Genomic DNA, 14,128 nt, shown 5'->3' with positions numbered 1-14,128 from the left:
GCCACCCAGGCGCCCCATTATTTCTTAATGATTCAAAGTAATAGTTGTGAACAACTTGTAAAATGATAGTGTGAGAGAGAATGCATTGTATTTAAAAGCTGGAGTGATAAATACAAAATCTTGCATAGCTGTGTATTTAAACCTTTCATTGTGACAATTCTGAATACATTTTAGTGGGATTAAAATAAAGAATTAGCATAGATTTTATAGCAAGTTGATCTTTGAACAACAGGGTTTGGGGCACTGACCTCTGCACAGTTGAAAATCTGAGCATAACTTTCAACTTGGCAAAAATTTACCTACTAATAGCGTACTATTGACGGGTAGCCTTATCAATAACATAATCAGTCAATTAACCATATTTTGTATGTTTATGAATCATATATGGGATTCTTACAGTAAAGGCAGCTAGAGAAAAGAAAATGTTAATAACAAAATTATAATGAATAGAAAAATACATTTACAGTGCTATGCCTATATTTAATGAAACAAAGTCCATGCATAAGTGGTTCCATGCAGTTCAAACCTATGTCGTTCAGTATCATCTGTATATGCTATTTCCTCCCATCTGTATCACAAGACCCTCTCTCTTTACCTCTGCTTTCAGATTTTATTTCACAGAATTCTAAAAGTTCTGTGATGGAATAGGAATACTTGCCATATTAAAACATGGTAAGTTTTTTCTCTTGTAAAACTCAGTCATAATAGGAATAATGGAATGATTCTCATGGCAGTTTTAAAAGTTTCTTAATGAGGGGCACCTGGATGGCTCAGTCAGTTAAGCATCTGACTTTGGCTCCGGTCGTCATCTCGCAGTTCCTGAGTTTGAGCCCGTCATCGGTCTCTGTGCTGACAGCTCAGAGCCTGGAGCCTGCTTCGAATTCTGTGTCTCCCTCTCTCTGCCCCTCCCCCCTGCGCCCGCGGGCGCGCGCGCTCTCTCTCTCTCTCTCAGAAATAAAAATAAAACATTAAAAAAATACTAAAAACTTTTTTTAATATTTCAGATGTATCTTATAAGGTTTTAAAACTGAATTTTGCACCAGTATTAGTTTCTCTTTATTTCTTTTTGTTTTTGTTACAGTGTAATTGACATAACATTGTATTAATTGCAGGCAAATAACAATTCGATATTTGTATATGTTGCAAAATGATTACAACAGTAAGTCCTGTTAACATGTCTCACCACAGAGTTTACAATTTTTTTCTTGTGATGAGAACTTTTAAGATCCACTCTCCTAGCTAGTTTTAAATATGCAATACAGTAAATACAGGATTATTAATTAAAGTTACCATTCTGTATATCACATCACATCCCCATGACATTCATTTTATAACAGGGAAATTTGTGCCTTTTAATCTCCTTTGCCTCTTTTACCCATACCCCACCTCAGACAACCACCAGTCTGTTCTCTGTACACGTGAACTTGGTTTTTGCTTTTGTTTTGTTTTGTTTTGTTTTGTTTTAATCCTACAAGTGAACTCATACAGGATTCATAGTTTTCTGTCTGACTTATTCATTCCATATAATGCCCTTACAGTCAATCCATTATGTCACAAATGGCAAGATTTCACTCTTTTTTTTATGGCTGAATAATATTCCACTGTATATATCTTTGCCACATTTTCTTTATCCATTGATGGACATTTGGGTTGTTTCCATGTCTTGACTATTGGAAATAATGCTGCGATGAGCATGGAGGTGTATATATTTTTTTAATTAGTGTTTCCAGGTACAATGGCACTGTAGTGATACAGATGAATCTCACAGTGTGTCTTTCCTATTTAATTAATGTTTTGATATAAAATACACTGTAAGAAGTAATAAGCATGGAGCGCCTGAGTGGATCAGTCGGTTAAGTGTCTGACTTTGGCTCAGGTCATGACCTCACTGTTTCTGAGTTTGAACCCTGCATGGGGCTCTGCACTGATGGTGAGGAGACCTGCTTGGGATTCTCTCTCTCTCTCTCTCTCTCTCTCTCTCTCTCTTTGCCCCTCACCTGCTTGCACGCTCACATGCTCCTTCTCTCTCTCTCTCTCTCTCTCTCTCAAAAATAAATATTAAGAAAAAAATGAAATATTAAAAGAAGTGAATGGGGAGTACCCATTTACTCGGTAGTAACCATCTGACTCTTAATTTGGGCTCAGGTCATGTTCTCACGGTTTGTGAGATCAAGCCCCACGTTGAGCTGAGAGCACAGAGCCTGCTTAGGATTCTCTCTCTACTTCTCCCTCTGCCTCTCCTCTGCTCATGTGTGCATGCTCTCTCAGAGTAAATAAACTTAAAATGAAAAAAGAAGTGAATGATCAGGGGGGTTCAAACTGATTAGGTCTATATGAAGTGATCAGAAAAAGCTTTGTAAATAATGATGTTTTAGCTGGACCTCAATAATAGGTAGCATTTAAAAATCTAGGGGGAAATATGGTGCATTCCAAGAAGAGAAAACTTCTTAGACAAAGTAATAGTAGCCAGTGAGCAGCAAACATGCAAAATGTGGCTTATTTTCAGTAAGTAAGCTGCTTCAAAAGAGAAGTTAAGACAAATGAGGTTGAAAGTGAAGTCTGATGTCAAATCATTGCCTGCCACACTAAAAAGTATCTTAAAAATTTTGTTGGTGGGGCGCCTGGGTGGCGCAGTCGGTTAAGCGTCCGACTTCAGCCAGGTCACGATCTCGCAGTCCGTGAGTTCGAGCCCCGCGTCGGGGTCTGGGCTGATGGCTCAGAGCCTGGAGCCTGTTTCCGATTCTGTGTCTCCCTCTCTCTCTGCCCCTCCCCCGTTCATGCTCTGTCTCTCTCTGTCCCAAAAATAAATAAACGTTGAAAAAAAATTAAAAAAAAATTTGTTGGTTTTTAAAAAATTTTTTTAATGTTTATTTATTTTTGACAAAGAGAGAAACAGAGCATGAGCAGGGGGGGGGGAAGAGAGAGAGGGAGACACAGAATCTGAAGCAGGCTCCAGGCTCTGAGCTGTCAGCACAGAGCCTGACACGGGGCTCAAACTCACAGACGGTGAGATCATGACCTGAGCTGAAGTCAGTTGCTCAACTGACTGAGTCACCCAGTCGCACCTTGTTGGTGTTTTTAAGCCAAGTTGTTATATGGTATGATCTGAGAGTTTAGAAAGAAGTTACTGCACAACTTTTGAGTTACACATTTTTTTTTTTTAAACAAGCTTTACAGAAGAAGGAGAATTCAGGTCCATGGACAAATCATCAAAGAAAAGGAACTTTACTTTTTTTTCCTTAAGAAGTGCCTAGTTGACATGAAAAAGGTCAATCTGGTTCCAGGAGAGGAACAGTAAATCTCTGGGGTCAGGAAGGGTGTTGTGGTGAATGAATAGCTTCATAAAAATGATACAGCAGTCCTGAATGATGGTGATTATAGCTGTTGTGTATTACTATGATTATCTTGTATTTATTGAATTTTTGCAACGGGTGAGTTACCAGACAGTAAAGAAATATGTTCACTAGCTGATCAAACGTTGAAAGAATAACAGAAGGATAGTCTTTTGACCTTTGAATTCAGTATTTAAGTATTTCCCAAAGCCACTAGATTTTTTTTCTTCCTGTTCACTGTCTGCTCATTGTCCTTGGATGCAGTACTTGCTCATGTTAGAATATATCCCATGATCCAGATCTTTTTCTTAGGCACCTTCCTGGCAAGTTCTGATTTTGCAGGCAGTGTGCATTGTTTAATTCTTTTGTAAAATAGATATATAATGTCCAAATTTAGTGAGACAGACTTTTCACTTTAAATAGTGAATTTGCTGCACAGCTTATCTACCATAAATCTTAACTGAGACACAGATCTTCCTTTTTGTGACAGGTTAAAATTTAAAGTTTGTGTTGAGGAGAGAAACTCGTACAAGAGTTTGGACTCTTGGACTACATACAAGATCTGTGAGGAGAAAGGTCTAGAGGGAAGGGAGAAAAATGGAATGGAGATGTATCTGTGGGGAATGTACAGAATAGGGAATCAAACAGTATGAACAGTAGAGACAACTATGAGTCTATGGGGTAGGGTGATGATAATCACAGCTCTCAGAATATTTATATTTACTCTTCTTAGGGTCTTAGAGAAATTTCCAGGAAAAAAAAAAAACTGCTATGAATGCCAACCTAATAACAGTTTATTTTCCAAAACTGTATTTTTTTTTTCAACGTTTATTTATTTTTGGGACAGAGAGAGACAGAGCATGAACGGGGGAGGGGCAGAGAGAGAGGGAGACACAGAATCGGAAGCAGGCTCCAGGCTCTGAGCCATCAGCCCAGACCCCGACGCGGGGCTCGAACTCACGGACCGTGAGATGGTGACCTGGCTGAAGTCGGACGCTTAACCGACTGTGCCACCCAGGCGCCCCTATTTTCCAAAACTGTATTTGGTGGTTACTGGCAACTAAGAAAGGCTTGACTTCGGCAAACGTGCTATGAGGTATCTCATTCCCATATTGGCTAGGAAAGTCCTCTCTCAAAACTTCTGTGATTATATTAATGAAGGGTAGTAGCTTGCTATTTCAAATATGGTTTCTATGGGTAAATAAGTATTCAACACCAGTGAAATGCCAACATTCTGTATGTCCAAATTGTGAAAGTCCTGTGTGCTATTAGAGAAGCTTCCACAAGCTGGGACTTCTTTATGGCAGCAGTAGCAAGAGAGTGAGAATGAGATAGGGTCAGAGATCTGGTCCAGAAAAGTATTTCATGGCTTTCTTCTCTTGTGGCTTTGGAGGGGTATGCAACTGTGGTTACTGCAAAAAAAAAAAAAAAACAAAAAAAAAAAAACACAGTTAGAAATAATAGCAACAGTGGAAGCTACCCAGGGCAGGTCTGTGTACTTTGGGAAATGAAGTACTTGTATCTGCTCCTTTATCTTGATTGAAACGCAAAACCACTTCAAACACTTTTCCCTCATTTCCAACAGCTTCACTAAGAAAAGCTCTACAGCTTTCTCTAAGAAAAGTTTTGAAAAGTAGGTGTGATTGGCCTAATTTTATTAATGACCATTTTAAGGCGTATTGAGATTGAGGCTGTCACTGCTAAACACAGCACCTTATTTCCCTAAATACCATATCTCACAGATACACACACACATCTTGCTTTTCTGCCACCTTTTAAAACTGTCTCCATTGTCTCTGTGGGAAAAAAGTGATTTTTATGTAATTTTATTAGAAAGCTTTTATTTGAACTCAGAATATCCCAAATCTTAGCTCTAAGTTTCTTCAACAAATATCTATGAGGGCTCATAGAAGTGCAAAAGCATAAAAGAGAGAAAAAAAAAACAAAAAACAAACAAACAAACAAAAAAAAGTAGGGAGTGATGTCTGCAAAATGACAGGAGTGCTATTTCTAGTGTTTGCCCCTACCCCGCTCCCCAGAACATTTATTTGAACACTATCCACACATAAAAACACCTTCATAAGAGCTAAAAATACCAGCTGAGAGAATATAGCACCTATGTGAAGCACAGAAATAAGAAAAGCTTCAGTGAGGAAGGCAGGAAAAATAGATTCACATTGCCCCCCATTACCTCTCTCCCAAGCCTGGCTACCCATCATGGAGAGAGACACCTTCCCTGTGGGAAAAGGAGAGTGAAATGAGTGTCCAGCTTCACTGCAAACCACAGAGCCAGCCTGCACAAGCACTAGGTCAACTACAGATGCCTTAGATGCCCTATGGGCTGTTCCAAACGTAGGTTCTAGGCTCACCCAGGTGTCTGCCAGCTCTTGTGGCCCCAGGTACCTTGCATGGCCTCTAACAGCTTTTAAGACATCAGGCTCTTGGTAGGATTCCACAAACCCAGATCCCTTGCCCAGCCAGGTACAAACTAGCTCCAGCAGCCGCAGCCAGCATCAGACCCCTCCTGGGGTAAATCCAATCCTGGTACATCTCATGGCCTTTCAGCTCCCATAGCTGTAGGCGGTAACCACAGGCTTGCAATCAGCCCCATGGACTTAGGTTCCTGGCCAGAATCAGTGTTACAGCAACTACTGCAGCCCCAAACTCCAGGCATTCTCCAACAATAGGCCAGGCCTTATGGTCCTGGATTTCACTGACTCCCTCAGATATAGGCTCCTGACCCTCCACAGGACCAGACCCTGCATTCTCCATGGCCCTACATTCTGGCTCCCACAGACACAGGCTCCCAGCCTGCCACTGTGCCAGACCCCTATAGACCCAACCTTCAGGTTAGTCACCCAGTTCTCAGTTTACAGGCTTATTCCATGACCCAGGCTTTAGGATTGCACTTGTGTTAGACTGGTCTCCATTGACCCAGCTTCCACAAGGCTCTTAGAAAATTAGGCTCCTGACCCGTCCTGGTACTAGAATGACCCGTGCATACTCAGATGTTAGGTCCATCTGAGTGGTCCTTGGTATATAGATAGCTTCTCTGGATTCAAGATCTAGGTTTACCCAAGTACACATAGATAATAGGCCCATTACCACAGACTTAGGTGCCAGGCCTGTCCAATGAACCCAGACCCCCATCATGTACCCATGCACCAGGCCTATCCAGACAATAACTTTAGCGAAAGCCCACCCACGATGCCACCAGATGGCTCACCTCAAATCTCTGGGTGGACTGACTAATGAAGGGCTTTACCTCTTGAAGCCACTGTGTAAAGACTGAAGAGGTGCCTACTTTAACAAATGCATAGACGACAACCCAAGGACACAAGGATCATGGATAATCAAGGAATAAATACCAACAAAGGAAACAAAGGGGCTTCTGATGGGATCAGTTTGTAGAGCATGTGACTCTTGATCTCAGGGTTGTGAGTTCAAGCCTCACGTTGGGCATGGAGCCTACTTAGGAAGGAAGAAAGAAAGAAAGAAAAAGAAAAGAAAACTAATAAAACTCCAATGACTTGTCCTAAAGAAATGGAAATCTATGAACTGTCTGACAAAGAATTCATAGTAATTCTCTTAAAGTTAGGGAACTATAATACATAATGATAACTAAATGATATTATAAAAACAATTCATAAATAAAATTAGAAGTTCAGTGAAATAATAGGAAGCATTAAAAAAAGAAAATGGAGATCCCAAAGTTAAAGAATACAATGATTGAACTGAAAAAAACAAAAAAAACCACACACACACAAAAAAAACAAAAAAACAACAGAGAGCTTCAACATCAATTTTTAACCAAGGGGGGGACAAAAATAGTGAACTAGAAGACAGGTCATTTGAAATCATCCAGTCAAAAGAAAAAAATACATATATATACACACACACACACACACACACACAACACACCGGTAAAGGTAAGCATATAGTCAGATTCATAATATTCCAATATTATAAATGGTGATGTGTTGGTTACTTAACTCTCATATAAATATTAAAAAGACAAGAGTAGTAAAATAATTATAGCTACAGTGATTTGGTAATGGATAGACAATAAAAAAGGAAATACTGATATAAAAAATTTTAAATGTGGGGAAGGCAGTAAAAGTTTAGAGTTTGTACACAATCAAACTGAAGTTGCTATAAACTTAAAAGTAGACTGTAACGGGACAAATAGGTTATTATAGAATTATAAACAGATCAATATGTCAAGAGGATAACACAACTGTAAATATATATGCACCTAATATTGGAGGACTTAAAACTGTTAAGCACATGCTAACAGATCTGAAAAGAGAAATAGACAACAAGACAAAATATTGGGGAATTTCAATACCCCATTTTCAACAATAGATCATGTGGTCACAAAATCAATAATAAAATAATGGATTTGAACTCTAATTAGATCAAATGGACCTAACAGACATATACAGAATATTCTACCCAATAGCAGCAGAATGCACATTCTTCCCAAGCATACAAGGAACATTCTCTAGATACATAGTATGTAAGGTCACAAAACAAGCCTTAGCAAATGTAAGAATATTGAAATCATACCAAGTATCTTTTCCAACCACAATGGTCTGATGCAAGAAATCAGTAACAACACGACACTAGAAAATTCACAAATATGTGGAATTAAACAGTACCCTACTGAACAACCAATAGTTCAAGGAAGAAATTAAGTAGGAAATTAAAGTATATCTTCAAGCAATGAAAATAGAAATATAATATACCGAACTAATGGGATGCAGCAAACACAGTGCTAAGAGGGACGTTTACATAAAAGGGGCATGTTACATAACCACCTAAATTAAGAAAACAGATAATGAACAAACAATCTAGTTTTACACCTCAAGGAAATAAAAATAGATGAACAAAGTGGCTCAAAGTTAGCAGATGGAAGAAAAAGAAACAAACATCAGAGTAGGAACAGGTGAAATAGAGACCAGAAAACAATAGTAAAGATCAACAAAATGAATTCCTGATTTTTGTAAATAACAAATTTGACAAATCGTTAGCAACAGTAACAAAGAAAAAAGGTGACTCAAATTGGAAATGAAAGAGGAGATGTTACAAATGATACCACAGAAATACAAAGGATCGTAAGAGACTACCATGAAAAATTGTACACCAACAAATTGGATCACCTAAAAGAAATGGATAAAGTCCCAAACACACAATCTTCCAAGACTGAGTCTTAACTAGAAATTTTGAACAAACTAATTGTTAGTAAGGAGATTGAATTAGTAATCAAAAACCTCCCAACAAAGAAAAACTCAGGACCAGATAGTTTTCCTGGTACATTCCACCAAACATTTAAAGAAAATTAACCTCAATCATTTTCAAACTCTTCCAAAATTTAAAGAGGAGGAAACACTCCTAACCTCATTTTATAAGGGTAGCATAACCTGATATAGGAGCCAAATAAGGACACTACAAGAAAAGAAAGCTCCAGGCCAATATCTTGATGAAGATAGATGTAAAAATTGTCAGCAAAATACTAGCAAACCAACCAAACTCAACAGCATATTAAAAGGCTCATACACCAAGATCAAGGGGACTTTCCCCTGGAATCGCTTGGTGGTTTAATACATGAAAATCAAGAAATGTGATATACCACATTAATAGAATGAAAGTTAGAAATTATATGATCATCTTAATAGATGCAGAAAAAAAAAACATTTGGTAAAATTTAACATCCTCTCATAAAAACTCTCAACAAGTTGGGTATAGAAGGAATGTTCCTGAACATAATAAAATCCATATATGAAAAATCCAAAATTCCCAAGGGTGAAAGTTTAAAAAGCTTTCTGCTAAGACCAGGAACAAGATAAAGTTCCCACTCTCATCACCCCTATTCAACATAGCATTGGAAGCAATTAGGTGAGAAAAAGATATAAAAGCTGCCAAATCAGAAAGGAAGAAGTACAATGATCTGTTTGCAGATGGTTCAACCATGTAAATATGTGTGTGTGTGTGTGTGTGTGTGTGTGTGTGTGTGTGTGCGCGCATTTTGATCATGTAAGGACTCAAACAAAAAACTGTTGGAAGCAATATACAAATTAAATAAGATTGCAGGATACAAAATCGATATGCAAAGTTTAGTTATGTTTCTATACCCTAATGATGAACTATCAGAAATATAATAAAAAGGCCCATATATAATATCATTAAAAAAAATAAAATACTTGGAGGAATTTTATCCAAGAAGGTGAAATATCTGTATACACAAAATTAAAAAGCCTTCATAAGAGTAAAGATGTAAATAAATGAAAAGATAGCCCATATTCATTGATCAGAAAGTTAATATTGTTAACTACCCAAAACAATCTACAGATTTAATGCAATCTCTAACAAATTCTCATGACATTTTTCACAAAAATAGAAGTACAATCCTAAAATTGATGTGGAACCACAGAAGACCTAAAGAAAAAAAGAAAGCTGGAGACATCATCCTGATTTCAAAGTTGATTATAAAGTATAGAAATCAAAATAGTATGGTCTTAGTACAAAGCTGACATATAGACCAATTGAACGGCATTGAGAGCCCAGAAGTAAACCTGTGTATGAATGGTCAGCTAATATTTGACAAGGAGCCAATAATACTCAATGATAAAAAGATACTCTCTTCAATAAATGGTGTTGGGAAAACTTGATATTCACTAGTTTTTACCGTAATAAGAATGAAATTGGATCCCTAGCTTCAGATCCCTAGCTTCCCTGCTTCAGGTTCTGTGTTTCCCTCTCTTGCTCTGCCCCTCCCCCACTTGTGCTATCTCTCTCACTCTCTCTCTTTCTCTCTCTCTCTCTCTCTCTCTCTCACTCTCTCACTCACTCTCTCTCTGTCTCAAAAATAAATAAACATTGGTGTGCCTGGTTGGCTCAGTCGGTTAAGCATCCAACTTTGGCTCCGGTCATGATCTCAGGGTTCGTGGGTTTGAGCCCTGAATCGGGCTCTGTGCTGACAGCTCAGAGCCTGGAACTTGCTTCAGATTCTGTGTCTTCCTCTCTCTCTCTGACTCTCCCCTCACTCACACTCTATCTTCTCTCTCTCTCAAAAATAAATAAACTTAAAAAAAATAAAATAAATAAATATTAAGAAAAAATGGCAATAATGTGATGAGATAGAGGCATTTCACTAACCTAATTGCAATAATCATTTCACAGTTTGTGTATCAAATTATCACACTGTGCAACTTAAACTTGTACATGTTACATGTAAATAGTGCCTCAGTGAAGTCAAGGAAAAAAGAGAAAAAAAAGAATAGAGAGTATTTAAGGACATAATGGCTGAATACTTCCTAAGATGTTGAATAAAGTAGAAATTCATGAATAGATGCTGATAGAAATGGAAGGAAAGAAGAGATGGAGAGAGGGAGAAATAAAAATAAAAAAGGAAACAAAGAAACCCTTTATTGTAGAAGGGAAAATACTATATATGCAAGGAATGAGGTTTTTAACAAAATTAAGGGCTTAGATTAGTAGGCGACAGTTTAATGAGGAAAGTTTATTGATATAATCTTAAGTGTCTTATCACAAAATGCCTTTTAAATGCCAATAATGCCACTGTACAGGTCAAAAAATCAGTTAGACATCATTTTAAATGAGTGATTAGTGTTAATGTCACTATAGTTGGGATAAACTGACATCATGGGCCTCTGGAAAAGAGGCACTAAGAATAACACAACATTGTGTTAGTGATAGTGCTACAAAAACGTATAAAGAATCTAAATGTAAGAAAATATCACATAAATGTAGATTGAGATGATTTTACAAAATGGCCAGTGTTCTTCAAAAATACCAATGTTAAGAAAGAATTTGTGGAAATGTTTCGGAATAACAAAAAGACAAAAGAGATATGGTAACTGAGGGAGTGCACAATACAGGATTGCATCTTGGAAAAAAAATGAGCACCATATAGGATGTTGTTGGAAAATTGATAAATTCTGAATTTGTACTGTAAATTAGGTAATAATGTCCTATCATTCTGAATTCGATAAGTGATTCTTGCTCGTACTTCAGAAATACAGGGTATTTAGAAATAAAAAGTAAGAAGGGGAAAGAATTAGCAAAAGTAATAGAATGTAGAAAATAATTATTAACTCTGATGTATGTACTCCTCTAGGTGTAGTTATTTTCCAGTGTGACTATTTACTGAATATTGACCCCATGTAGAACCCTGATCAAAAGAGCCAGGGGTCATAATAAGTATAATAGAATTTGCTCTTACCTTCAAGACGGTTACAAAGTAATGGACAAATACAGATTTGTAAACTATTTCTGAAGAGTTAGAATTGAGAATGTGACAAAAGAGCAGCCTTTGAGAAAATATTTTAGATAGATTTTCTTTGAGCAGTCCCACCCTCCCTGTATCAGTAAAGAAACATATGGAAAATTGCTACAAGACAAGGGCATTCAAAAAAAGAAAATTGAGAAACAAATCAAGAAACAGACTTAATTACAGAGAACAAACTGATGGTTATCAGAGGGGAGATGGTAGGGAATGGGTGAAATAATTGATGGGGATTAAGGAGTGCGCTTGTTGGGACCAGCACTGGGTATTATATGGAAAAGTGTTGAAATCACTATATTGTACACCTGAAACTACTATAACACTGGATGTTAATTAACTGAAATTAAACTAGAGAGAGGGAGACACATAATCTGAAGCAGGCTCCAGACTCTGAGCTTTCAGCACAGAACTCTGACTCGGGGCTCGAAGCTGTGAACTGGGAGATCGTGACCTGAGCTGATGTCAGAGGCTTAACTGACTGAGCCACCCAGGCCCCCCCTAAAAGATTTTTAAGCTTGGGCACCTTGGTAACTCAATCATTTGAACCTCTGACTTCGGCTCAGGTCATGATCTCAGGGTTCCTGGGTTCAAGCCCCCTGTCGGCCTCTCAGCTGTCAGCACAGACTCTACTTTGGGTCCTCTGTCCCCTTCTCTCTCTGCCCCTCCCCCACTGGTGTTCTCTCTCTCTCTCTCTCTCTCTCTCTCTCTCTCTCTCAATAAATAACTTAAAAAAATAAAAATTTCTTAATCCTATGAATTTTGTATTGTATCACATATTAGTATGACACCCTTAAACAAACTCCAGTAGAACCCTCTCATAAAACCACATAATCCCATAAATTATAGAATTAATGTGTTAATAAAGCCAACTTTCTATCTGATCCATACATTTTGTTTCTAAAATAGATTATTATTTTTAGTTATTATGATCTGACTTTTGCTTACTAATTTGTTCAGTGAAAAGTGTATTAAAATATATATTTGGGCATAATTTGTCATAGATACAAAAAAAAAACAACCTCTCATTTTTTCCTTCCTATGTGAGTCAAGTTTTCAAATTATTTAAATAATTCTAGTGAGTGACTTTTACTTAAATTATTTGGATAATTGCATCTATTCAAACTTGACCTTCTTGGGTATTGACCTATCAGCCCGGAGGACTACATTTGAAATAATTATCAAATTGTTGCTTAGTTAAACCATAGTTTAACTCAGAGACTCTAATGCTTCATTGTGTTAATTTTATGTATTCTGATCCTTCTTATTGATTAATTATGATTTATGGAGAGCAGCCTTTTTCTTCTGTGTTTACTTGAATCCACAGATGCTTCCTTCTGTAGGAGGGGAGCTTTCATAGATTTGGTGCTTACTGTAGTTGTTGGTTCTAAATAATTAAGGTTTTTATTTTAAATGTAGTTCTAAGCATAAAGAATTGTCAGAATTTTCTTTAGGTACTTGAATGAAGTTGCTTAAATTCTTCAACTCTCCAAAATCTTAATTGGGTTTCTCTGGTGTAATGCTTTCTTTCCCAATTCCTTTCTTTGAAATGAAAACTCTCTTCTAACCCTGTAGCTTTTGAGGGTTTGCTGAAGGCAAAGTTGTTAGCAAAGATTTTTATTTCTGACTTATGGTTCCAACTTTCTTTTCATTTCAATAGAAAGAATGCAATATGTCCTAATAACCGTTTTATCTGGAATGGGTGAAAAACTGAAGTAGAAATTCTATCATTTTCAGATAGATGTTTTTTTTTTTTTCAGTTAGAAAAAATTGTGGTCTACATTAATCCATTCAAAATACACGTTTGCTTTCATGATATAATATATGTTGTATTCAGGTTTAAAATTATTTACAAGGATGTTTTTGAGACAATAAAGGCAATGGAACTGAATTTAAAGTTATGAAGAATTCTAGAAGAGGTTTCTGTTCAGGGAAGGCATCAAACTGAAAGAGAGGACACACATAGGATTTCAGGTGGAATTTAAGAAAAGAAAAGCCTGACTTTTCTTTTCCTTTTTGCTTTTAGTATTACTTCTAATCCTTAAATGAAACAGCTGTCATTAAAACTTGAAAACATTTCTGTTTAAAAAGCAAATATGATTTATTGATGCCAGAAGCATCGATAAAACTAACGTACTTTCAAGGTAATTTTGTTTGTGGTGGTACAAAGAAATAGAATTTGTTTTGTTTATGGGTCTGAAATTAACATATTATGCAGAAGAATTCCAACCAAAGACTTCAGCAGGTCTACAGTGACGATTCTGATAGTGGTGGGTGTTAACTGAACACCCACTGTGTGCCAGCTACGTTCATTTTTGTCTCTTAATTTTCATGGCAACCCGCTGAAATAGTTATCATCCCTGTTTTATAGATAACAAAACTATTCAGAGAGTTTAAATAACTGATTGAAAAGTAAGAGAGTAAAGACAAGAAACTAGGAATAAGTAGGGGCGCCTGGGTGGCGCAGTCGGTTAAGCGTCCGACTTCAGCC

The 14,128-nt window shown here is 37.1% G+C and overlaps 1 protein-coding gene across 3 annotated transcripts in view; it reads left to right on the top strand.

Moving 5' to 3' along the window:
* The window catches only part of DPP10 (dipeptidyl peptidase like 10), a 1,330,293-nt gene that overhangs the window by 800,281 nt on the left and 515,884 nt on the right, over positions 1–14,128 (top strand). The window lies entirely within an intron of this gene.

This window comes from Herpailurus yagouaroundi, unplaced genomic scaffold, assembly GCF_014898765.1.
Source record: "Herpailurus yagouaroundi ecotype Mexico unplaced genomic scaffold, PumYag 140, whole genome shotgun sequence".
NCBI classification, from domain to species: Eukaryota; Metazoa; Chordata; class Mammalia; order Carnivora; family Felidae; genus Herpailurus; species Herpailurus yagouaroundi.
This window is presented reverse-complemented; position numbering and strand designations above follow the sequence as displayed.